This window comes from Trachypithecus francoisi, unplaced genomic scaffold (genome assembly GCF_009764315.1).
Source record: "Trachypithecus francoisi isolate TF-2019V2 unplaced genomic scaffold, Tfra_2.0 Lachesis_group2, whole genome shotgun sequence".
NCBI lineage: Eukaryota > Metazoa > Chordata > Mammalia > Primates > Cercopithecidae > Trachypithecus > Trachypithecus francoisi.
Genome location: NW_022681465.1, coordinates 79,172,984 through 79,199,463, shown reverse-complemented (window position 1 = coordinate 79,199,463; position 26,480 = coordinate 79,172,984).

Sequence of the window (26,480 nt, the reverse complement as noted above, 5' to 3'; positions counted from 1 at the left end):
TTACATTGTACGTATTAAATCTTTGAATTTCACTAGAACCTATTCACTTTCCATTTGACCCCTGAGTTTCTCTTGGTACATAAGTCAAATCTTACCTGGGCTCCAGGGTGAGCAAATGCAATGTGAATAACCCCCAGAATAACACATGTGTTCCATTGTGTCTGCAGTCATCTTCACATCATTCTTCCTTCTTCCTCACATGTCCTTTGTGTGACAAGGACTGGAAGCCTGGAAGTATGCATCATTATTCCTTCAACAATGGTGGGTACCTGCTTGAATTTCATTGAGAACAAATAGATGATTTGTTAGCGGATTCTAGGCGTTCTGCAGATTACACCTGTTTAATTACTATAGGCACTAAATTCATGAGTAGCAGTTTCTTGAAGCTCCTGGAATTGCCTGAGTTCCTGAAAGCTGAAAATGTGTTTTTCTGACTTCTGATAATCCAGTCTTTTGCAAACAGTGGATTCTCACATTATGTACCATTCTATTTGGTACAGACAGGATGTTTCCTGTTTCTTAACCAAATATACCACCTACACACTTTAAGCCAAATGTAGTCAACTAAGTGTCTCTCAAATTCGTTAATAAAGAAAATACGGCCTATAAAGACAACATCAAAATAAATAAGAAGCTTTGTTTCGACATGGCTGAATCTTTCCCGTGAAACTTATGCCTATAGAAAAATACATACACAATATTAAACTGAAGTGGCAGATATAGCATCTCAAAATATGACAGATTACACTGTTTCTCTTTGTAAGTCTAAGAGAAAAGCAAAACAGTCCTATTTTTTAAATACCTGGTAATTATCCGTTATAGTTAATTACATTATTTTAGAAAGTTTTTAGATTTTTGACTCTTTTATCTACCCAAGCATAAGTCATTTCTTTCCCTTCACCTTTTTGGGGGTGGATAAGAGGAAATAGAAACTCTCAGAAGACAATAAGGCTGCAATCTTATCCCAGCACATAAGAAAACCCACATTTATCAGCATTATTCAACTCTTAACAGATCTCCCCAGAGGGCAGAGTTGGCTTCTACACTTTAAAAATATTTTTTAAATTTCTAATTATTATGGGTACATAATAGTTGTACATATTTATGGCATACATGCGATATTTTGATACATAGCATAAAATGTGTAATGATCAAATCAGAGTAATTAAGTTATTCATCACCTCAGGCATTTATCATCTCTTTTTGTTAGGAACATTTCAATTCCATTCTTTTAGTTATTTTGAAATATGTAAGAAATTATTGTTACCTATATTCACCCTATTGTGCTACCAAATACTAGATCTTATTCCTTTACTCTGTGTGTTCTTGTATCCGTTAGCCATTCTGTCTTTATCCTTTCCTCCCCAGTACCTTCCCAGTCTCCAGTAACCATCACTGTACTCTCTTAAAAAATCTCCTTGAATTCAATTTTTTTTAGCTCCCACATGTTGTTGAGAACATGTAATATTTGTCTTACTGTGCCTGCCTTATTTCACTTAACATAATGACCTCCAGGTCCATCCACGTTGTTGCAAATGATAGGATTTCATTCTTTTTCTGTTTTTTCAAAGTAGGTCATATCATGTATCCACTTTAAATTCTTCAGTGTCTTTCCCCCATTCCTAGAATGTGTTTAATCTCTACAGCTTAGTTCACAAGGCTTCCTGCTTCCTGGGTTACTGCTGCTTGCCTGACTTCACTTCCCACTTCTTCTCCACTTATCTGACACTCTATCTATGGAAAACCATTGCTGCTTCCTTTACCTGCAATAATATCTCTGGCCTCTGGAGCATCTTCTCACACTGTCACCTCACACAGAAGGCCATTGAGCTAAAAAGGGATCTTGTTGTCAATGATCTCAATGATCCAACATTGTGATTTAGCACATGATAAATACTTCCAGGATGGGTAGATATTAAATAAACAGAGGGTTTTAGACAGTGCATTTTTCTTTTAAATAAAAGATGAACATTAACACGAAAATGGGGTTACTTCCAATAGGAAATAGACACAGAAATTAAGACTTTGTGGAATTATTTAGTTTTTCCTAGCTTTTTTTTTTTTTTGTGGGCTAACCATTACCCTCTTGACACCTTTTACTGTCATTGTACAGGGTCTCCAGAGTGACTATCAATAGTGACAAGAATAATAAATCTATATTGAAATATCCTCACAGCTTTACTACCTAAAGGGGCTTGTTTTTTCATAATGTGAGGATCAAATGAGCTGTCTGCCGTCTTTAAAAAGAGTTTCATTGATTTATCTTCTTCGCATAAACAAGATTTTTTTCATTCGTATTCAAAATACACCAAGATGTGAAATTCCAAAGGCAGATCATCACATATCAAATTTACTAAGAACATACTGATAAAATGATCTGCAGAATGATCCTTGAATTCACTTACCTACTCAAAGAATATGAAATAGTCAAGGTAGAGGAGATTAAAAATATTGTGAAAAGATTTCCTTAAAAGAAGATTTTTTTTTTTTTTTTGGTTTGAGAGACCCACATTTTGTAATGAGTGGCTACATTCGTACTGGCCTGACAACCTATTTTAAGGGAGTTACAACGATGTGAGCTTGTGTAAGAAAAACTGCCAGGGGCCAACCCAGGGAATGAAATACATCACTTGAGGTATATAAAGAAAAGGGCCCAGGAGTGGGATTTCCCAGAGAACAAAGGAAGCATGGACCCGAGAATCAGCTTTAGCCATGTGCCAGAACTATGAAGCCAAGTGAAACAGTTCTCTCTCCCGCACCTGCCCACTCTCTGATTCAGGTAGAGGCAGAAACAATAGTTTTGTGTGGAAAAAAAGATGACATGATCGAGGAAAACCAAAAACTGACTGTAATGCCTTCAGCTAAGGAGGCAATGTCACCTGATAGGCCCTAGTACACACGGGAAGAAGGTAAAGGAAAATAAATAAAAATGGAAGCACTGAATGATACCTAGGACTGGGTGTATTCTAGTTACAAAATTGTGAATTCAATATAGGAAAGTCTAGATTTAATTCACATACAATCTGCCAAATACTCTGAGAGCTACAGCAATTTACTCCCTATCAAATAATGTTTAAAGTGGTAGGAACAGTTGGAAATAATTGGATCAGATCTCATATTCTATACATGATGTAGTCAGCATATGCTAGACATACAATTTTAGATATCTGTTGTTGACATTCAGAAAAAAATAAGCGTATTTATAAATAAGTTCAAAAATCGTTTTGAAAATATATATTTACTTATACATTCTGATAGAAAAATTATGTGTGTGTGTGTATATATAAATTCATATATAAAAACAACAGTTTGGCAAAAATCAGAAAGGGTAAAAGATATGTTTTTACACCTATGTTCCAAACAGACACACATCTTAATAGGAAGTGAGCAGTTTTAAATGTATGTTAACATCAACTGATAACAGAACATGTGAGCTGAATGAACAGTGCTAACTTAAAAGGATCAGGAGGGGCCGGGCGCGGTGGCTCAAGCCTGTAATCCCAGACAGGCGGATCACGAGGTCAGGAGATTGAGACCGTCCTGGCTAACATAGTGAAACCCCGTCTCTACTAAAAAAAAAAAAAAAAAAAAAAAAAAAAAAAAAAAAAAAAAACCTAGCCGGGCGAGATGGTGGGCGCCTATAGTCCCAGCTACTCGGGAGACTGAGGCAGGAGAATGGCGTAAACCCGGGAGGCGGAGCTTGCAGTGAGCCGAGATCCGGCCACTGCACTCCAGCCTGGGCGACTAAGCCAGACTCCGTCTCAAAAAAAAAAAAAAAAAAAAGGATCAGGAGGAAGGCCAAAATAATTCTGGGTCCCAAGGCAAAATGAAGTGGATGCAAGAGTACAATGCTATGTATATTCTTTTATGGGATTAGCAATGTTACTCTTGAATCTGGAAAGTTACTTACTGTATTTGGAAAGCTCTGATAAGTTTTTGTTTTTATAAAATACAGATAAGAATGTTGTATTTATTTTGAAGAATTGATTTTAAAGATTTCGATGAGCTCATCTTGAGATAAGGGTAGGAGGAGGGGTAACAGAGGAAATAAAAAGTGGAAAAATTAGCAATAAGAACTACCTTGGAAGGGGAAAGAAAACACAAAATACAAGTTTAAAGAAAAGAGTGCTGGTGATGGTTATAGTAGTGAAGAGGATACTGGATCATAGTTATTGGACAAACATTTTTCTTCAAATAGGCGCATCAATAAAGAATGGCAGCATTAAAATAATTCTATCATTTTGTTCTGAGGAACACACTTCATAATTGTGAAATAAAAAACTTCGAAGATTTTTTTTTCAGCTCAGCATTCTGCAAAACAAGTCTCAATGTTTGAAATAGCTTTATTTTTATTTTCCATTATTTTATTATAAATAAAATAATAAAAATTATTATAAACACTATTCTGTTTATTTTTATTTTAATGTTGTTTCTGTGTCTTTCCTTTCATTGAGTTTTTCATTTAGACAGTCATCAGGCTATTTTGTTTTGTCTTAATGGTATCTGTCTAGACATATACTTTCAATCTATAGAGAAATCATGACTTTTGAAGTCAAATAGACAATGTGGCACTTGGAAAAGTGATTTACCATTTCTAAGTTTGTTAGTTCTCATTCCATACGTGAGGGCAATTATTCACTTGCTTATCATTGGCAATACAAGAGAGATTATACTTGTGAACATGTTTATATAGTCCCATACACAGAGCATCTGTTCTGGAAGTGCTAGCTCCCTCTTCTCTGTTCAATCCCAAATCAAAATGAAACCACCCTCTGTTTCAAAGTAGAATATGCCATTCATTTGTACAAGGGTACTGAGCCTTGAAGTGCTGCCCTAGCCCCATAGTCCACAGAAACATTTGGCTATTTCTCAATAGATTTTCAACTGAGACAGATTATTTTCATGTAAGTATTGATAAGACCTCAGTGTAAATGAGCATAGACCTCAGTTATTATGTTTGATTAAAAATTATTTTGAAGATTATGGAGGTGCTCTAACAGATAGAGAAGAGGGAGAGTAGGGTAAGAAGCTAAAGAGCTGTGCAAGAAGGCAAAGGAGTAAGAATATTAAGAACAACAATAGTAACTGACATTGTTTACTCTGTAACAGGCTCTAAAACATTACATGGGTTATTGCTTCAGTCTACATTTACAAAGAGGGAAAATGTGTGGAGTTTGGATTGGAACCCAGCCATCCTTATTCCTGCATAACAACTACATAACCATTAAAGCAGGAAGAGGCCAAGAAGGAACAACGAGGATCAGCTCGGGAAAAAACAGAGTTTTGGTGGCCTTAGTTATGAAATGGGAGCAAAGAGACTGGGAGAACTGCCAGGCAAAATGTTACTAATGTTGATGAAATTCACCCTGGTCTTTGGATTTCTTCAGCTCTGTCCCCATACTAGATTAGATTTTGTGTTCCCTCTCTGAACCTTTCTGAAAATCATTTTTTCTCCTTTAATCTGAGACTGTCCAGGGTTATTTATGAAATTGTCCTATGAAGTGAAAGTTCCTCAAAACTGCTGATTTTCTACCTCAAATCGAGATCCACAGGTAAATTCATGTAAGCTAATGAGTTATTCAATAGCTTTCAAGCTCCTGCTCTAGACCAGATTGCTGGTTTTCAATGCTGTCTCCAGAATTTACTTGTTCTATAACTTGGGCAAATTGCTTAATTTCTGTGCACCTCGTCTTGTTCATCTATACATTTTGGATTTAGAAATAATCTACTGGTAAAATTAGATTAAATTAGTTAATCCACATACTGAATTTAGAACAATTCCTGTCACACTATAAATGCTCATAAAATGTTCAGGCACAAATTCTTGATTAATATAGTGATATTCTAACAAATGTATGATATACTTCCTGTGAAATTCCCATTAATAATTTCAAAATGATAAAAACTGGAGTCTAAGGAGAAATCTAAAGTTCATTTTTTTTCACTAGTTACATCATTGATACTATACCTAACCCTTTAGTCATTTGGAAAAAACAAATAAAGCACTAATATTGAATGCTTCCAGTTCTGGCATGAGGTAGTCACACTAACTGGTGCTAACAAATCCTGGTTATCTTTCACCTTTGAGGGAAATGTCTTCCCATCCACCTAGTGAGGCTTGCCTCCGTTCTTTCTTCCTGTCCCTCCTCGGTTAGCTACTTCCTTGTTCAGTATTTTCAGAAACTTGAACTACCGTTGCACAATATAACAAGAAATAGAGGGAGAAGAGTATCGATGAGCTTTATAAATGGGAATAGAAATCAGTAGCTTCAGTTCTTTTCAGAGGCAAAAACAAAATACTCTTTTCTGTACTAATCTTTTCAAAGAATTTCAAATCTCAAAATCATAAACTTCAGATATCTTAAATAAGAACTTCAAACTTCGAATTTGAAATTTCTCTGAAGTCAGAAAATCCAATAACTCAACCAGAGACTTCACCTTCACTTAGGTCTGAGCACACATGAATAACACATATGCACTAAGCTAAAAACTAAGCTTAGTTTATATAATACCTATTGTTCTTAAGAGAATCTAAATATGTGCAGTGATACTGGATTCAAAATTCTTGCTTCTTAAATCACAATTGAGTCAGAGTTGCACTCTAATACAGCCAGCATAGTGACAGTGGAGAAGAAACCACCAAGTCTTTTGTACTCACAGCACACTTGATTTAGATAATAATGCCTTTTACAAATCTAGAAGCTGCTGGGCGCAGTGGCTCATGCCTGTAATCCCAGCATTTTGAAAGGCTGTGGTGGATGGATCACCTGAGGTCGGGAGTTTGAGACCAGCCCCACCAACATGGAGAAACCCCATCTCTATTAAGAATCCAAAAATTAGCTGGGCGTAGTGGTGCATGCCTGTAATCTTAGCTACTTAGGAGGCTGAGGGAGACTTGCTTGAGCTTGGGAGCAGAGGTTGTGGTGAGCCGAGGTCATGCCATTGCACTCCAGCATAGGCAAAAAGAATGAACCTCTGGCTCAAAATAAAATATAATTAAATTAAAAATAAAAATCTAGAAGTTGAGTGGCATAGGCAGGTGCCATGATTCTTGGAATGAAAGGAGCTTTGGGATCATTTCTGAATCCAACGTATTGAGCAGTGGAATGCTCATAACTCTTTCTTAATACTCAATGTACATAATACTCTTCAACACATTGCTTCAGAAATAAAGCACACTTTTCCATTTCAGCAATGTCCTCACTGGGGACCTAGCATTGCAATTATGTGAGTTGAAACCTAATGCTTACATAATCACTCATCACTAGGGCTTCAGAGGTTGTAAGCAACTGTTTATTATCTACTGTACATGGTGACATCTTTGACTATGTGTGTGAGAGGAATGTGATAGGAGTGCATGCTCTGTTCAAAGGTGGCAGTAAAATAAGTATCCTCTGACATTCCATAGCTCCAGACAGGATGACAAATAAAACTCTTCACATAGTTTCATGCCAGATTATCCCGGACACACCGAGGAGCTGCCTAAACCAGTAAATACAATGAATTTGTCAGTGTAACCAAGTGATAATAATTACTTCCCTCTTTTTGGTATGGTGTGTCACTCTCGTCTTCTTCTGCAAATGAAGTTCCCTCCAAAATATATTTTTTATACTGATATATTGTTCGTTATGCTAAAAAAAAACTGTAATTGTTTTAGTTTTCTAATATATTCTAATATTTAACACAGAAAAAGACTGGCTGTAAAGTTGATATAAATTGTGATAATATTTTTATTAAAAGCATGTGGATTTTTCAGCTATCTTTTTATCCACGGGATTCCATTCATGAAACATTATGTCCAACTTTAATGTATAAAACAGAACAAAGACTGGGCGTAGTGGCTCAAGCCTGTAATCCCAGCACTTTGGGAGGCAGAGGGGGGCAGATCACTTGAAGTCAGGAGTTTGAGACCAACCTGGCCAACATGGTGAAACCCCATCTCTACTAAAAATACAAAAATTAGCCGGGCATGGTAGTGCATGCCTGTAATCCCAGTTACTCAGGAAGCTAAGGCAGGAGAATCGCTTGAGCCCAGCAGGCGGAGGTTGCAGTGAGCAGAGACTGTACCACTGCACTCCAGCCTGGGTGACAGAGCAAGATTCCATCTCAAGAAAAAAAACCAACCAACAAACAAACAGAGAAAATAAACCAGCAAAACAACAATGGAACTGTTTCTCTTAAATGGAGGCAGAGACCCATATTCTTGACCTTCCCTGGAAGCTGGGAATCCAAAGAACAGCTTGGGAATAACAGACCAGACGAAAATGTGGAACATGTTGAAATGGTGAATGAAAAGATGAATGGTGAAGGAGAGGGTGAAGATAGAAAAGGAAGGAAAGATTCGGCAAAGCATGATCTCCATGGAGGTGGAGAGGGAAAGTGTAGATCATTGGTAAAGAAGGAAAAAGCACTTTTCAAAAAAATATACGTTTTTAACCACATTCTGTAGGGACTCTGATGCCACAAGTCGAGGGAACCTCTGGAAAACAAGAATTTGACATCATTTTAATTATAAAATTCATTTTTTTCCTCCTGTGTTTTTTTTTTTCTCCTCAACAATTCCTTATATTGTGATATTTATCTAGAATTGTCCAAAAAATAAGCAATATGAAGAAATAAAGAAAACAAGCATTGCTTATATGACCTGTTCAAATGACATTTAGAATACTGATTTGACAGAGCTACTTTAACTTTAAATTATAAGTAGAATTTAAAATTATTTTCCACATTTGACTCCTACCAAGTGTATCATTTACCTAAGCTCTGTAAAATACACAATAGCTAATTTTCATATATTTATATAGATACACACTTTAGCACTTCTTTTCTCATAGTCTACCGTCTTTAACAGTAGAAATTGAGATAAAGGCTGGACGTGGTGGCTCACGCCTGTAATCCAACCACCCTGGGAGGCCGAGGCGGGTGTATCAAAAGGTCAGGAGTTCGAGATCAGCCTGACCAACATGGTGAAACCCCGTATCTACTAAAAATACAAAAATTAGCCGGGCACGGTGGCGTGAGCCTGTAATCCCAGCTACTCAGGAGGCTGAGGCAGGAGAATCACTTGAACCTGGGAGGTGGAGGTTGCAGTAAGTCAAGATCACGCCGTTGCACTCCAGCCTGGGCAACATGTGATAATATACGTGTGGAAATGAAAATGTATGATGACTTTGTGACTCTTTAGGGAGAATAATATTAACGAAGTAGGTACTCAGTGCAGGTGAGCAATTGCAGTGATGCAGGGAAATTATTTCTGAGATAGACATTCTATGACTTGGGGGCTAAATTAAAGGAAGTGGACAAGACTTTCATGGTACCATGTCTCAGGCAGTGTCTAAATTGAGATGTGGCTTGGTGGAGATATAGAAAGAAATGCAGATTTTAGAAGGAAGTTTGTTTTGTGGTACAATTAAGCTCAGAAGATTGAAGATTTTGTGAAAGTGGACACCTTTGTTAGTCTTCCTTTCAATTTTATCCCTGTGGCCTGACCTACAGCAGACATAAAATAAAAATAAATTAGAAATAATACAATAAAATAAAAAATTGTTTAAAATATTTTGAATCAATGAAGGAGTTACTAAATAACCTTACAAGTTGTAACCACTAGGGTGTAGAGGTCAGGATTAGAAAGTAAAGACAGAGACAGTGGGAGTAGATGAAATCACCAAATTAGAGGATGTCCCTATTGTCCCTATTGTCTTTGGACACTTCATGTTACTCCCATGGTATAAATTTTTTTGAAGCTTTGATATTTAGCAATCCTACATAAGAGATATGAATCTGATTATCCTTGGCATTTATATTTATATTTACATTTTAATGCCTAAAACAAAATTTAGTATTCAAAAGCAGAAAAGAGTTACTTGCATACACATGAATGCCATTCTTTTTATTATGCTAACACAAACCTCAAGTTATGAACAAAATTAATAGCCCTAAAATAATAATTCTTTAAAAGTACAAAAATCTAAAAAATGCACTCCATATGCACTTTCTCACTTTTTCTTACTGCTGATCAGTAATGGCTAAAAAGAAGAAAATCAGATGTAGAGCAAGAAGAGTGTCTAAGATAGATCAAATTTGATAAATGCAGAGCTGAATAAGGACTCAGTAATCAGCCTCACAGGTATGAAAGGTTAGAAGTAGAAAGTGATCATTAGTAATCATCATTTAGTAATGTTGCCCCATCTAGTCCTCAAATACACACACACACACACACACACACACACACACACACAGACTTTACAGCTGAGAAAACAAGTCAAAGTATGTTAAGTGCCTTGTCCATTAATACCAGTTTATTGACTCAAATCTCCTGCTTTCTATCCAGGGATCTAAAACAGAACAATTGAATAATTGTTTCCAAGTGTTATTTACATCAATGGTTGCACTTAGATGTCAAATGTAATATTTATTTATTCAAAAGCCTTTCCAGCTTTTGTTTTCTCATAGTCATTACTGACTAGCAGTAAGAGAAAGTGACAAAGAGCATATGGAGTGTATTTTTTACATTTTTGTATTTTCAGAAAATTATTGTTTTAGGGCTCTTAATTTTTTATCTTTCATAAATTGAGACTTGTATATGCATCATAAGAAAGATGACATTCTTATAAGTATCTCTTATCTGCTTATGAATATTGATTAATGTTTTAAGCATTAACATGTAAATATAAATATAAATGCTTAGGATAATCAGATCCAAACCTTTTATTTAAGATAGCTAAATATTAAGGCTTCAGAAAATATTATAACAGGAATAATGTGATTTATAAAGACAATAAAAACAAAAAAAGGAGGAAATATGGCAATGTTAACCTATTCTACTAGGCTTAAAAAGGGAAGTAATTCGGTCTTTCCAAACAGAAGCCATTAACCACAAACTGATTGTAATTAGATAATATTCTTTGCTTTGTAAAGCTTAAAAAATGATAACATCTCAGAGTTGAGCAAAATATTTATGACTTGAACTTGTGTATATGTTACAATTTAATAATGATCTTTGATATGAAAAGTAGTAGTTTCTTAAAGAAAAGCTCTCGATAAAATGACCCATAAATAATTGTTCAGGACTTCAGTGAAAAGCATTTTTCTCTCTCCTGAAACTGTTAAATATATGTATTGCTTATTTTAGAAAACAGTTTCAATTTGTCACGTATCTTTATCCTGTAGAGCAATAAAGCTTAATGTATAGTTTCTATAGTCATGTGCTAATTAACAATGTTTTAGCCAATAACTGATAGCATATATGTTGGTGGTCCCATAAGATTATAATGGAGCTGAAAAATTCCTATTGCCTGGTGACATCATCCTAGCCAACGTAATGTCATAGCACAACACATTACTCACCTGTTTGTTGTGACGTTGGTGTTGTGATGTTGGTGTAAACAAACCTACTGTGCTGTCAGCCATATAAAAGTATAGCACATACAATTATGTAGAGTACATAATACGTGATAAAAATCATAAATGACGATGCTATTGTTTCATGGAATGTTTGTCAATTTGTTTGTGTCCTCTCTTATTTCGTTAATCAGTGGTTTGTAGTTCTTCTTGAAGAGGTCCTTAACGTCCCTTGTAAGTTATATTCCTAGGTATTTTATTCTTTTGTTGTGATTGTGAATGCAAGTTCACTCATGATTTGGCTCTCTGTTTGTCTGCTTTGGTGTATAAGAATGCTTTTGGTTTTTGCACATTTATTTTGTGTCCTGAGACTTTGCTGAAGTTGCTTATCAGCTTAAGGAGTTTTTGTGCTGAGACGATGGGATTTTCTAAACATAGTCATGTCACCTGCAAACAGAGACAATTTGACCTCTTCCTATTTGAACAAATGTTTGCAAAATATACATAGTTAGGATAACCTTAAAATGTTCAAGATGCAAAGTCCATGTTGGTATTGGAATTCTAAACTTCTAACTAATAAAATCGTTTGTGGCAGTGCAAGGGTCATCACATTGTGTGCTGACAAGTCCTTTGTAACGTTATCTTTGCCTGGCTTAATGAAACATGTATGAGGTGTTTTGACATAGGCTTTAGTGTTGTGAAAGACAACTGAGTGATGGTTTGCTAGTGGAAGACCCAGGCAGTGATGCCTTTTCTTTCAAATAAACTTTATTTTGAACTAGACATAAAATATTCTACTTATTAGAAATCTGAAATTCTAATCAATTACACCACTGAATAAAGAAAATCACTTCTAATGGAATCTCTGTCTCACAGCATGAGATAGATTGACCCAATTGGATTGAAAAGCATCTTTTTAATATGTGTAGATTTCATCAGAGAAAAGGAAAATAAACTTATTTTAAAAATCATATGCCCTAAATTTAATATACTTTTTAATCTTTAAATTTATAGTAATAAGAATTTCTTTTAAAAATAACAGTTCCCTTTGAAGTCAGTAGCAAGAGACACATGAATACTACCATTGTTATTATCTAGCATTGTTCTGGAAGTTCAGCTCAACTTAATTTTATGAGAGAAATGCACAAGAGATATACAAATTGGAAAATAGGAGTCAAAAATTGTCACTATTTTTAGATATGATGATACTTAGAAAATTTAGATATGATGATACTGAGAAAATTGAGTTAAACATATTAAAAACTATAAGATACTTTGATGAGATTATAAAATCTATGAAAAATAAAATTAACAAAAAGACAAAATACCCAGAAATCAAATTCATTTGTAACGTTGAGGAACTACAGAAAAAAAAAAAATGGAATCCACATAGTCTATTAGCTAAAATTGTAGTCTTTGAAACCAAAAGACATTTATTTGAAACACTAAACATGGCCCTCACAAAGATAAAAAACTGGATACAACTTTCAAAAATCTTACATCCTAGTGAGAGAACAAAGACAAAAATCAAGAGACCATGATCATACAGTCAACTTTAAGATCATTGCAGGAGCAGATTAAATGACCAGAAAGAAACGTGCTAACTATGATGCTTCATTTCAGAGCCATATTTCATTTTGTTTTGTTTTGGCTTTTAGTTTTGCTTGAGCTGAGGATAAAGCAGTTTAGAAATAAATGGGAAATAATAAAACAGAAAAAGATGACAGGATCAACAGAATACAAAACAGAAGATTTAGAATTCTAACTAATTGAAAGGTTTTTGGAAGCAACAAAAGACTCTCACAACTGTGTTGAGATTCTCAGGATAGAACTCCTTCTAGGTGATTTAGAAGTGTGGAGCAGAAACAATTGAACTCAATGATAGTGGAAAATCCAAGGAGGAGGTAAGGTGCAGCTAGGTTGTGTTGTAGGTGCACCAGAAATAAGTCACTGTAGTGAGAACCAGCAATGCATCCATCTGCAATTCCTGACCATCACTAGCAAAAAGATGCCAAGGTTACACTACATGATCAGAACACACTTATGTGAAATATGGCTCTAATCTTTTCTGAGTGTGTAGCTTTCAACATCATGATAATTATAATTTCACTCTAACAAATATAAATGTCTATCAAGAAGAGATAAAATCAATACACTACCAATCAGCACTGATACTGCAGACACTGATAGAAGCCTACCTGACATTTAAAGCACGAGGCATAGACTTATTTGTAATACATGCTGCCATTTATGTCAAGAGAAAAAAATGTGCATGTGTATCTAGTTAATTTACTCAAACATGCATAGCAAATTCAGTGGAAGATACAAGAACAGTATTTGCCTCTAGGGATGCAGACTATGGCTACTCAATACAGAACTTTCATAGAATTTGAAATACCTTATGACAAATGTGCATTATATTTAACACAAAAAAACTGAATAAAAGAATGCAATATATATCTATATATTTATGTATTTTTAGACTATGGTTCTGTATATATGTAAAATAAGAAATCTATTGAAACTTACACAAAAATATTAATAGTGGCCATCTCTGGCAGTATATTTACAAAATTTTTTGTCTCTCTGTTTTCTAAATATTTGTTAACACATATTAATATAAGAGTCAACAAAAAATTTTTATAATAACAGAAGTAAAAAGTTAATTAACTTCTACATTTTAACTTTCTGAATGAATTTTAAATGGCATAATCACATAAAGTACTCCAAGGTAACACTCTTCGCTATTTTCTTTTGACCCTCAGAAGAATCTGTACTGAGGCAAATTGGAACAATGTCTTCATATCTACAGTAGTCAAAACAAAAACACAAACCAGGGCAATTTCATTTGGGTTTCAGTGGAGAATGAAATGTAATAATTAATAATGTATAAAGTACATAGTTTAGAACCTGGCACTTGGTTAAATTCAGTAGATGTTAATTCCCTTCCCCTTCTTCTTTAGGATTCTTTTGTTTTAGGGACAGAAAGAGAAATGGGCCCTATTGTCTCTGGAGATGCTGGGGATGGGCACAGCTTGCTTTGCTCTTTTATTGGTCATGTGAAATAAAGAACTAAAATGACCATCCAATAAGCTCAATTCCTAAAACTCTGCTAAATCAAAGATAATGAATGTGAACAAATGCCTATTAGATAGTATGTGAAGAGAAACCAAAATGAAAAGTTCATGCCAGGAAAGCTCAGTGACAGTGATATAACTATTATTTTCTAGAGTGGATGCCTGTGTGGTTTTGAATCAAATCTGCTCATGCTTATGAATCTTGCTGGCATGGAAACCCTGTCATTCACGACTGTAGGGATGATCTCCATGTGGAGAAATTGACAAAAGCCTTTTTTTCTGGGGTGGAGCTGGAAGTTATTCCTAACCATCTCAGTGTTAAAGCAGCAGGGGGTGAGAAAAAATTCTTGAAAATGCTGTCACATCAAAACCAACTTCTTATAGAATGCCACAGTAAACAGTGGACTTCTCAGGACAACCCATTTAGTATAGATTCTCAGATTCTGAAACAGTTTTGAAATACTTTCAATACTCTAAATTACAGGTGGGAATCATTATTTTGTTTAATACCTGCTCACAAGAAGTAAAAGCACTTTTTATTTTATTTTATTTATTTATTTATTTTTGAGACAGAGTCTCACTGTCTCACTCAGGCAGCAGTGCAGAGGCATGATCTCGGCTCACTGCAACCTCTGCCTCCTGGGTTCAAGCCTTTCTCCTGCCTCAGCCTCCTGATTAGCTGGGATTACAATCCTGTGCCACCATGCCTGGCTAATTTTTGTATTTTCAGTGGATACTGGGTTTCACCATGTTGGCCAGGCTGTTCTCAAACTCCTGACCTCAAGTGATACACCCACTTCCCAAAGTGCTGGGATTACAGGCATAAGCCACCAGGTCTGGCAAAAGCACATTTTAAAAAGTGTATTAAATACTTAGTCAAGAGAAGGAAACCAAAATTGAGTAAGTGCTCCCTCCCTGTGTGTCAGTTATTATGTAAGGTACTTTGCATGTGTTATCACAACCACTCTGAACGCACAGATGAGGCAATGGATAACTCAGAGGTCAAGTGCACAGACCAAGGTCAACTCTGCCTGAAAAGATCAGGGCCTATGTGCCAGCTTTCCTTCACCTGAAAGAAAATCCTGTCCTATTCATTATGCATTCCATCTCAATACATTGAACTTGCATGTAGCTTCCTCAGGCGGATGCTTTTGAATATTGTAATCACAGAATTTTAGTTCTGCACTCTCAACCCATCAGTAAATTGTTCATCACCCATAAGAAGAATCAACTCCCTGCAAACATCTCTCGTGCATTCGTAGTCATCAATATAGAGATGATCACTTACAGAGTAATGTTGTAAAAAGGGAAGTGACTACATTGCTTTAAGTCTGAACTTTTACAGAAAATTCTGGCACCTTTATTTTCAGTGTTTGCCCTCATGATGATAATAACTGGCAGAAAAGAAAGGGACCCAGTTGTTACATCTGTATTGCAAAATGTTGGCAGTGGAGAAATGCATTTCTGCAGGCTAGATAGCAGAAATCATTTAAAGCAATGATTTGTGTACTATTTTTGTCTTTGTCTCTGACAGCCAATATCTCTATAAGAATAAGTCAGATGATGTGTTCTGGGTGGAGATTTCAGGGTAGAGAATCCCATTAGCTCTTTGAGAAGATGAACTACAGAAACATGAGATTTGGCCTCTATTGTGTGAAATACTTATATATTACACGTATGCACATTCTGAGGCAGAACACATTATTCAGAAAGAACCAATTTTGCTTTGGACAAGAAAAGAACTTACAAATTATGTCTGAATGTTAATATAGCATCTCATTTTTTTCTATTATTGATGAAGTGTTATAATCTGGGTGAACATAGAAGCTGCAATTTATGAAGTATTTCTTCCATGAAGTGACCCACCAAAGTCAACATATTCTACAAATAACTTAGCTGTTTTACTTTACTCCAAATATTCATCAAGAGTTACCATTATGGCCCAAATGGCACGCCATTAAAAATCCAAGGTCACTTAGATTTGACTGAGGGTGTACTTTCAGAAACAGGCAATTATGCTCTTGATTGTAAAGGCAAAGAAACAACTGTACTTAAGATTAGCATTTTAACTGCTTAGCAACAGAGGTAACTGACAAATGAAGATAGTTTTTATTTATGCTTCATCAAGGTCTTTCCTCACAGAATACTTTTACTACCTAGAGTTTCTTTATTTTAAAGTTTAATTTTATATATATTTTAAATCCTGCTGCTGAGAATTACTTTCCTCCAAGCCTGTGTAAGGAGTATATTTAGCGAAAAAAAGGAAGAATCCTGCCTCACACATTATACAGCATGAGAAAAGCAGGTCTTTCCACAAAAGGAACATGGAATGTTCCTCTGATCCTTGTTAACTTGCCTTAAACCAAATTGCTAGATCCTATAAACCATTTGGAAATGAATAGAGCTCAAAGATTTGAAATTACCTTACATTTTTACAAACATCTTATTTTTTCCCATTAATGGTCACTCTCCTTCATTTTTCTCTTACTATTCCTAAGAATATTTTAAATAATATATTTAGCAAACATTTATTGAACTGTTACATGCAAATCCAAATTATTACACTTACTATAGAAGACCCCCTTTTACTTAGAGTACATTGCAGGAACTCAAAAGATAAAGAGTGTCTTTTTACTCTGATTTTCAAGAGTTTGAAATTACAGCAATGTAAAGACAAGCATAATAACTACTCTAAAGCAGAATCTGATCATGGGGATAAAAAGAGACACAAAGAATGTGCTTCAGAGAGGAAACAATCTCGGGAGAAAAGATCATTTGTAATTGAGGGGACAAGGTAAAATTGCATGAAGAAAAACATCTTTAAACCAGACTTTAACTTCACGTGGGTGATGGTTAGGGAACAATTGATAGATGATGTCATAACTAAAACAGATGCAAAAATCAGAAAACAATGAAATGAGATTGAAATAAGATGTTTTTCTGAACCACAGACTGCACAAAAAGTCATAGAAAATGAAATTGGTTTTATAATAGTTTTATTTTTGAAATTATGTGACTGATCAAAAAAATTATTGTATGCCAGTACAGAAACTGTGATAAATAAAATCAATCACTGGAGATGGGCTGTCTTAGGAAGGGGCATAGCCTTCGGCAAGGTGTTTGAGCAGCAGAGGCAAGTTTAGAAGGTATGATTGTTGATGGTTTCTGCTGACCGTATGCCCCGACAGCTAAGGGCAAGTCCCACTGTCTAGAGGAACTCTGGGCAGTCCCCTCTTGGTCCACCATGCTTCACTCCTGTGCCTCTCACGTCATCTTTGTTCATAGACATTCTGGGAGCAGTTCCTCGAGGGCTCCATCAAATCTTTCTTTCACAGGAAAATCTAGAAGCAAAGGGACTCAAACTGCCTCCATAGTCTCTGCAGCTGCTCTTCAGACCGAAATTGCTCAGCTCTTCCACCACTATCCATTCAAGATAACCATCACCATCAGCTGGTCTCTAGGTTGGTCTTGGTAGTTTAGGTAGTAATATGACACAGGCTCTTATCCCAGAGGAATCCAAGCTGTTGATCTCTATGGCCTTCTAAGGCCAAGTTTGCAGCATGTGTTTGTTTGTCATTTATGTCAGACACAGCAATACAACAAGATGTTCAAATGAATGGTCTAGGCACTAAACGTAGTCAGTCATCTAGTTCAGCAATGCTGGATGACATGGGAGAGATGACTTCAATGAAACCACAATCCAAATAACTACAGTTACTAAGAAAAGCACCTTCTAAAGAAATTTAGTTTATCTGCCACATTACCTGTGTATCTAAAAATTTAATTAGAATAAATTTGTGAAAGCTACAAAAATCAAGCTGATTTTGTAAGCAAAACCCACCATTTTGCACCTAACTTCAATTCTTATGCAAAGACACTTTTGAAAACATTAACATTACAGAAAAGCACTACATGCATATGGAAAATGTTCCCATGCTTTCACAGGTTTTGAGAATATGAACATGTCATGTGAGTCAAAGTTCAGGTACTACATGATTTTTCCAAAAGGGTAAAAGGAACAACTCGTTACTCTGAACCTGATTCTAAGAGACATGATAAAAGTGAAATGCAAGCTTTTCTGGGCTACATTTATAAAATCACTCTGATAAGCTGTTTATAAAAGGATACTATAATTGTAACAAAATTCTTATAGAAGTGATGAAAACTGATTGTTATAACAATCAATGTAACCACATAACAGGACACATACTAAGAAGTTGTCTTAGTGGTTTAGTAGCATCAAGATTCATATTCTTCAGGAGAAAAAAAGCAGCAAAAACCAATATTTATAATTATCAAAGAATAACATCCCAAAGTCTGCATGTGTAGATGGATGCAAATATGCAAATATATGTGTGTGTGTGTATGTATGTGTGTATATGTATATATGTGTGTGTGTGTATATATATATATATATATATTTTTTTTTTTTTTTTTTTTTTTTGAGACAGCCTTGCTCTGTCGCCAGGCTGGAGTACAGTGGTGTGATCTCGGCTCACTGCAACCTCCATCTCCCAGGTTCATGTGATTCTCCAGCCTTACCTTTCTGAGTAGCTGGGAATACAGGTGCCCGCCACCATGCCTGACTAATTTTTTGTATTTTTAGTAAAGATGGGGTTTCACCATGTTAGCCAGGATAGTCTCCATCTCCTGACCTTGTGATCCGCCTGCCTTGGCCTCACAAAGTGCTGGGATTACAGGTGTGAGCCACTACGCCTGGCCACAAATATACATATTTATACACTCTAATCATTCTAGCAAATCATTTGTGCAGAGGTATTGAGATCTCATAGGGGAATGCCTAGTTTCAGTTTGCAGACTTTGTCTGAAAACCTTCTCTGCCACCTTATGTCATGTAGAGAAGTCATGTGAACTTACTATGCTTCAGTTTTCTCATCTGCACAATATGGTTGAAAAGATCAAATGGAACAATACATATGAAGGACTCTGGCCTTGCTTGTCACAGAGAGAGTGCTCAGAAATTTCTGATTCTCCTCCTTGTTGCTGAAAGTACAGAAAAATAAGGATTATTTCTTTCGAGTATCAGTTGTTTTCTCTCAACCGCAGTAGTTCCAGTAAACTAAAAATATGTTATTCTGTATCATTAGGGTTTAAAGAACAAAATTAGTGCCAGCAGCAGAAATCTTGAAACACTGGAAACATCAGATATTACATTAAAATGGAGTAGAAATGGGTTAGGTTCAGGTTTTCACTTTTAAAACAAATTTACTGACGGGTAACAATATTTACTGAGGGATTAGGTTGTGAGGAGCGTATACTGTTGCATAATACTGAGGCAACGCTTGTCTTGTGATATGGTTTGGCTCTGTGTCCCCACCCAAATCCCATCTTGAATTCTACTCCCATAATTCCCATGTGTTGTGGGAAGGATCTGGTGGCAGATGATTTGAATAATGGAGGCGGTTTCCCCCATACTGTTCTCAAGGTAATGTAATAAGTCTCACAAGATCTGATGGTTTTATCAGGGGTTTCTGCTTTTGCATCTTCCTCATTTTCCCTTGCCACTGCCATGTAAGTAGTGCCTTTTACCTCCCACCATGATTCTGAGACCTCCCCAGTCATGTGAAACTGTAAGTCCAATTAAACCTCTTTTTCTTCCCAGTCTCAGTATGTCTTTATCAACAGCATGAAAACAGATTAATACATCTTGTGTGTGTGTTTTGTTGATTTGTTTTTTGTTTGTTCCTCTTCAAAGAACTCAGGAATAAGGAAGCATTTTTCAAGCTCACATGACTTGTTTTGCCAAGGAATCAGCCTGAAATCATAATTAAACTTAGTGAAGCGTGAGTAAGGCTATATCTAATTTAGCAAGTTTATAGTTCCTTCTCCCTGCCTCTATCCCTGGCTTCACCTATCTTCTCCCTTCTTATACTACTACCTTTCCCAGGGATCATGACAACTGCACCAGACTAGGAAAATGAGGCCTTTTGTTTTTTTCAATCGGGACACAGCCATTCATGCATAGCATTCAAGTGCTTACCTACTCCACTCTGGCTTCTTTATAGGAGGAAAGAGAATATTATATTTAATATTTGTCTGGTCTTTTTAATAATACTCTGCCTATTCTGTGTTGCAAATAAAAAAATAGGAAAATTTAGATCTTATACCCCTACCCATTGGACTAGGAGCACTGAACATGATACATACATGGATGGATGCTATTTTTCATGCTACTATTCTCTTTAGTTGGTCTGCATGATATTGTGGAAGGACCCCTCATCTCAGAATCAGAAGATGTCATTTCTGGTCCCCAGTCTGCCATTAGGTCATTATGACTTCAGAAAAGGTCACTTAAGTCTCTGAGTTTAGTTTCTTCCAAAATAAAATGTGGAGACCAGATAGGATGCTCATGGAAGGACCATTCCAACTCAAAATTTTTATCACTCTGTGTCACATTTTTCTGAGCTACTCCTATCAGCCTCATTTGTCAAGTGAACACAGTTGTGGAAAATGAAGAAACACTTTTCCTCAATTTCCCCTGTTCTCCTGCTAAAGAAACTTTAACCAGAAGTCTCAATTCAGGCATTCTTTGAGAACTTTTGAGCAAAATGAGTTTTGAAGTCTTTTTTCTTTTTTATTTTTTTTTTTGAGTTTAAGATTCTAAGAGTTTAATGTTACAATATTTAAAAATTTACTGAGGATGAGAAACATCCTTTTCAGGTTTCATGCAGGCTCATGTCCAATTTCATTGCCTTCTAACGGGCAAATGCTCAACTCAACACATGCACATTGGCACTTGTGTAAATACGTGCAGTGAATTGCAGTTCCTGAGCATTTTGTTTAATTTTCCAATCTTCTTCAGCTCTCATCTCTTTATATTTCAAGAAAGAAATAGGTTTAGAAACTTTCAGTCCATTAGGGGAAAGAGCGGGGGCCGCTGCAGACGCGAACGACTCTGTCTGACAGCTTTGGGGAGAGCCGTGGATCTCCTAACGCAGAGGTTGAGATCTGAGAACGGACAGACTGCCTGCTCAGGTGGGTCCCTGACCCCTGAGTAGCCTAGCTGGGAGACATCCCCCACTAGGGGCAGTCTGACACCCACACCTCACAGGGTGGCGTCACCCTGAGAGGAAACTTCCAAAGAAAGAATCAGACAGGTACACTCGCTGTTCAGCAATATTCTATCTTCGGCAACCTCTGCTGCTGATACCCAGGCAAACAGGGTCTGGAGTGGACCTCAAGCAATCTCCAACAGACCAACAGACAGTCCTTCTGACTGTCAGACGGAAAACTATCAAACAGGAAGGACACCTATACCAAAACCCCATCAGTACGTCACCATCATCAAAGTCCAGAGACAGATAAAACCACAAAGATGGGGGAAGAAGCAGGGCAGAAAAGCTGGAAATTCAAAAAATAAGAGCGCATCTCCCCCTGCAAAGGAGCGCAGCCCATCGGCAGCAACAGATCAAAGCTGGTCAGAGAATGACTTTGACGAGATGAGAGAAGAAGGCTTCAGTCCATCAAACCTCTCAGAGCTAAAGGAGGAATTACGTACCCAGCGCAAAGAAGAAACTAAAAATCTTGAAAAAAAAGTGGAAGAATTGACAGCTAGACTAATGAATGCAGAGAAGATCATAAACGAAATGACAGAGATGAAAACCATGACACGAGAAATACGTGACAAATGCACAAGCTTCAGTAACCGACTCGATCAACTGGAAGAAAGAGTATCAGCGATTGAGGATCAAAGGAATGAAATGAAGCGAGAAGAGAAACCAAAAGAAAAAAGAAGAAAAAGAAATGAACAAAGCCTGCAAGAAGTATGGGATTATGTAAAAAGACCAAATCTACGTCTGATTGGGGTGCCTGAAAGTGAGGGGAAAATGGAACCAAGTTGGGAAACACTCTTCAGGATATCATCCAGGAGAACTTCCCCAACCTAGTAGGGCAGGCCAACATTCAAATTCAGGAAATACAGAGAACGCCACAAAGATACTCCTCCAGAAGAGCAACCAACACACATAATTGCCAGATTCACCAAAGTGGAAATGAAGGAAAAAATCTTAAGGGCAGCCAGAGAGAAAGGTCGGGTTACCCACAAAGGGAAGCCCATCAGAATAACAGCAGATCTCTCGGCAGAAACTCTACAAGCCAGAAGAGAGTGGGGGCCAATATTCAACGTTCTTAAAGAAGACAATTTTCAACCGAGAATTTCATATCCAGCCAAACTAAGCTTCATCAGTGAAAGAGAAATAAAATCCTTTACAGATAAGCAAATGCTTAGAAATTTTGTCACCACCAGGCCTGCCTTACAAGAGACCCTGAAGGAAGCCCTAAACATGGAAAGGAACAACCGGTACCAGCCATTGCAAAAACATGCCAAAATGTAAAGAACATTGAGGCTAGGAAGAAACTGCATCAACTAACGAGCAAAATAACCAGTTATATCATAATGACAGGATCAAGTTCACACATAACAATATTAACCTTAAATGTCAATGGACTAAATGCTCCAATTAAAAGACACAGACTGGCAAACTGGATCAAGAGTCAAGACCATCAGTCTGCTGTATCAGGAGACCCATCTCCATGCAGAGACATACATAGACTCAAAATAAAGGGATGGAGGAAGATCTACCAAGCAAATGGAGAACAAAAAAAAGCAGGGGTTGCAATCCTAGTCTCTGATAAAACAGACTTTAAACCATCAAAGATCAAAAGAGACAAAGAAGGCCATTACATAATGGTAAAGGGATCAATTCAACAGGAAGAGCTAACTCTCCTAAATATATGCACCAATACAGGAGCACCCAGATTCATAAAGCAAGTCCTTAGAGACCTACAAAGAGACTTAGACTCCCATACAATAATAATGGGAGACTTCAACACTCCACTGTCAACATTAGACAGATCAACGAGACAGAAAGTTAACAAGGATATCCAGGAATTGAACTCATCTCTGCACCAAGCGGACCTAATAGACATCTATAGAACTCTCCACCCCAAATTCAACAGAATATACATTCTTCTCAGCACCACATCGCACTTATTCCAAAATTGACCACATAATTGGAAGTAAAGCACTCCTCAGCAAATGTACAAGAACAGAAATTATAACAAACTGTCTCTCAGACCACAGTGCAATCAAACTAGAACTCAGGACTAAGAAACTCAATCAAAACCGCTCAACTACATGGAAACTGAACAACCTGCTCCTGAATGACTACTGGGTACATAACGAAATGAAAGCAGAAATAAAGATGTTCTTTGAAACCAATGAGAACAAAGATACAACATACCGAATCTCTGGGACACATTTAAAGCAGTGTGTAGAGGGAAATTTATAGCACTAAATGCCCACAAGAGAAAGCAGGAGAGATCTAAAATTGACACTCTAACATCACAATTAAAAGTACTAGAGAGGCAAGAGCAAACACATTCAAAAGCTAGCAGAAGGCAAGAAATAACTAAGATCAGAGCAGAACTGAAGGAGATAGAGACACAAAAAACCTCCAAAAAATCAATGAATCCAGGAGTTGGTTTTTTGAAAAGATCAACAAAATTGACAGACGCTAGCTAGACTAATAAAGAAGAAAAGAGAGAGGAATCAAATAGACGCAATAAAAATGATAAAGGGGATATCACCACCGACCCCACAGAAATACAAACTACCATCAGAGAATACTATAAATGCCTCTACACAAATCAACTAGAAAATCTAGAAGAATGGATAATTTCCTGGACACTTACACTCTCCCAAGACTAAACCAGGAAGAAGTTGAATCCCTGAATAGACCAATAGCAGGCTCTGAATTGAGGCAACAATCAATAGCCTACCCACCAAAAAAAAGTCCAGGACCAGATGGATTCACAGCTGAATTCTACCAGAGGTACAAGGAGGAGCTGGTACCATTCCTTCTGAAACTATTTCAATCAATAGAAAAAGAGGGAATCCTCCCTAACTCTTTTTATGAGGCCAACATCATCCTGATACCAAAGCCTGGCAGAGACACAACAAAAAAAGAGAATTTTAGACCAATATCCCTGATGAACATCAATGCAAAAATCCTCAATAAAATACTGGCAAACCGGATTCAGCAGCACATCAAAAAGCTTATCTAACATGATCAAGTGGGCTTCATCCCTGGGGTGCAAGGCTGGTTCAACATTCGCAAATCAATCAACGTAATCCAGCATATAAACAGAACCAAAGACAAGAACCACATGATTATCTCAATAGATGCAGAAAAGGCTTTTGACAAAATTCAACAGCCCCTTATGCTAAAAACGCTCAATAAATTTGGTATTGATGGAACGTACCTCAAAATAATAAGAGCTATTTATGACAAAACCACAGCTAATATCATACTGAATGGGCAAAAACTGGAAAATTCCCTTTGAAAACTGGCACAAGACAGGGATGCCCTCTCTCACCACTCCCATTCAACATAGTGTTGGAAGTTCTGGCTAGGGCAATCAGGCAAGAGAAAGAAATCAAGGGTTCTAGTTAGGAAAAGAAGAAGTCAAATGTCCTGTTTGCAGATGACATGATTGTATATTTAGAAAACCCCATTGTCTCAGCCCAAAATCTCCTTAAGCTGATAAGCAACTTCAGCAAAGTCTCAGGATACAAAATTAATGTGCAAAAATCACAAGCATTCTTATACACCAGTAACAGACAAGCAGAGAGCCAAATCAGGAATGAACTTCCATTCACAATTGCTTCAAAGAGAATAAAATACCTAGGAATCCAGCTTACAAGGGATGTAAAGGACCTCTTCAAGGAGAACTACAAACCACTGCTCAGTGAAATCAAAGAGGACACAAACATATGGAAGAACATACCATGCTCATGGATAGGAAGAATCAATATCGTGAAAATGGCCATACTGCCCAAGGGTAATAGATTCAATGCCATCCCCATCAAGCTACCAATGACTTTCTTCACAGAATTGGAAAAAACGGCTTTAAAGTTCATATGGAACCAAAAAATAGCCCCCATTGCCAAGACAATCCTAAGTCAAAAGGACAAAGCTGCGGCGTCACGCTACCTAACTTCAAACTATACTACAAGGCTACAGTAACCAAAACAGCATGGTACTGGTACACAACAGAGATATAGACCAATGGAACAGAGCAGAGTCCTCAGAAATAATACCACACATCTACAGCCATCTGATCTTTGACAAACCTGAGAGAAACAAAAATGGGGAAAGGAGTCCCTATTTAATAAATGGTGCTGGGAAAATTGGCTAGCCATAAGTAGAAAGCTGAAACTGGATCCTTTCCTTACCCCTTATACGAAAATTAATTCAAGATGGATCAGAGACTTAAATGTTAGACCTAATACCATAAAAACCCTAGAAGAAAATCTAGGTAGTACCATTCAGGACATAGCATGGGCAAGGACTTCATGTCTAAAAACACAAAAGCAACGGCAGCAAAGCAAAAATTGACACATGGGATCTAATTAAACTAAAGAGCTTTTGCACAGCTAAAGAAACTACCATCAGAGTTAACAGGCAACCTACAGAATGGGAAAAAATTTTGCAACCTACTCATCTGACAAAGGTCTAATATCCAGAATCTACAAAGAACTCAAACAAATATACAAGAAAAAAACAAACAACCCCATCAAAAAGTGGGGAAAGGATATGAACAGACATTTCTCAAAAGAAGACATCCATACAGCCAACAGACACATGAAAAAATGCTCATCATCACTCGCCATCAGAGAAATGCAAATCAAAACCACAATGAGATACCATCTCACACCAGTTAGAATGGCAATCATTAAGAAGTCAGGAAACAACAGGTGTTGGAGAGGATGTGGAGAAATAGGAACACTTTTACACTGTTGGTGGGATTGTAAACTAGTTCAACCATTATGGAAAACAGTATGGCAATCCTCAAGGATCTAGAACTAGATGTACCATATGACCCAGCCATCCCACTACTGGGTATATACCCAAAGGATTATAATTACTCTACTACAAAGACACATGCACACGTATGTTTATTGCGGCACTATTCACAATAGCAAAGACTGGAATCAACCCAAATGTCCATCTGTGACAGACTGGATTAAGAAAATGTGGC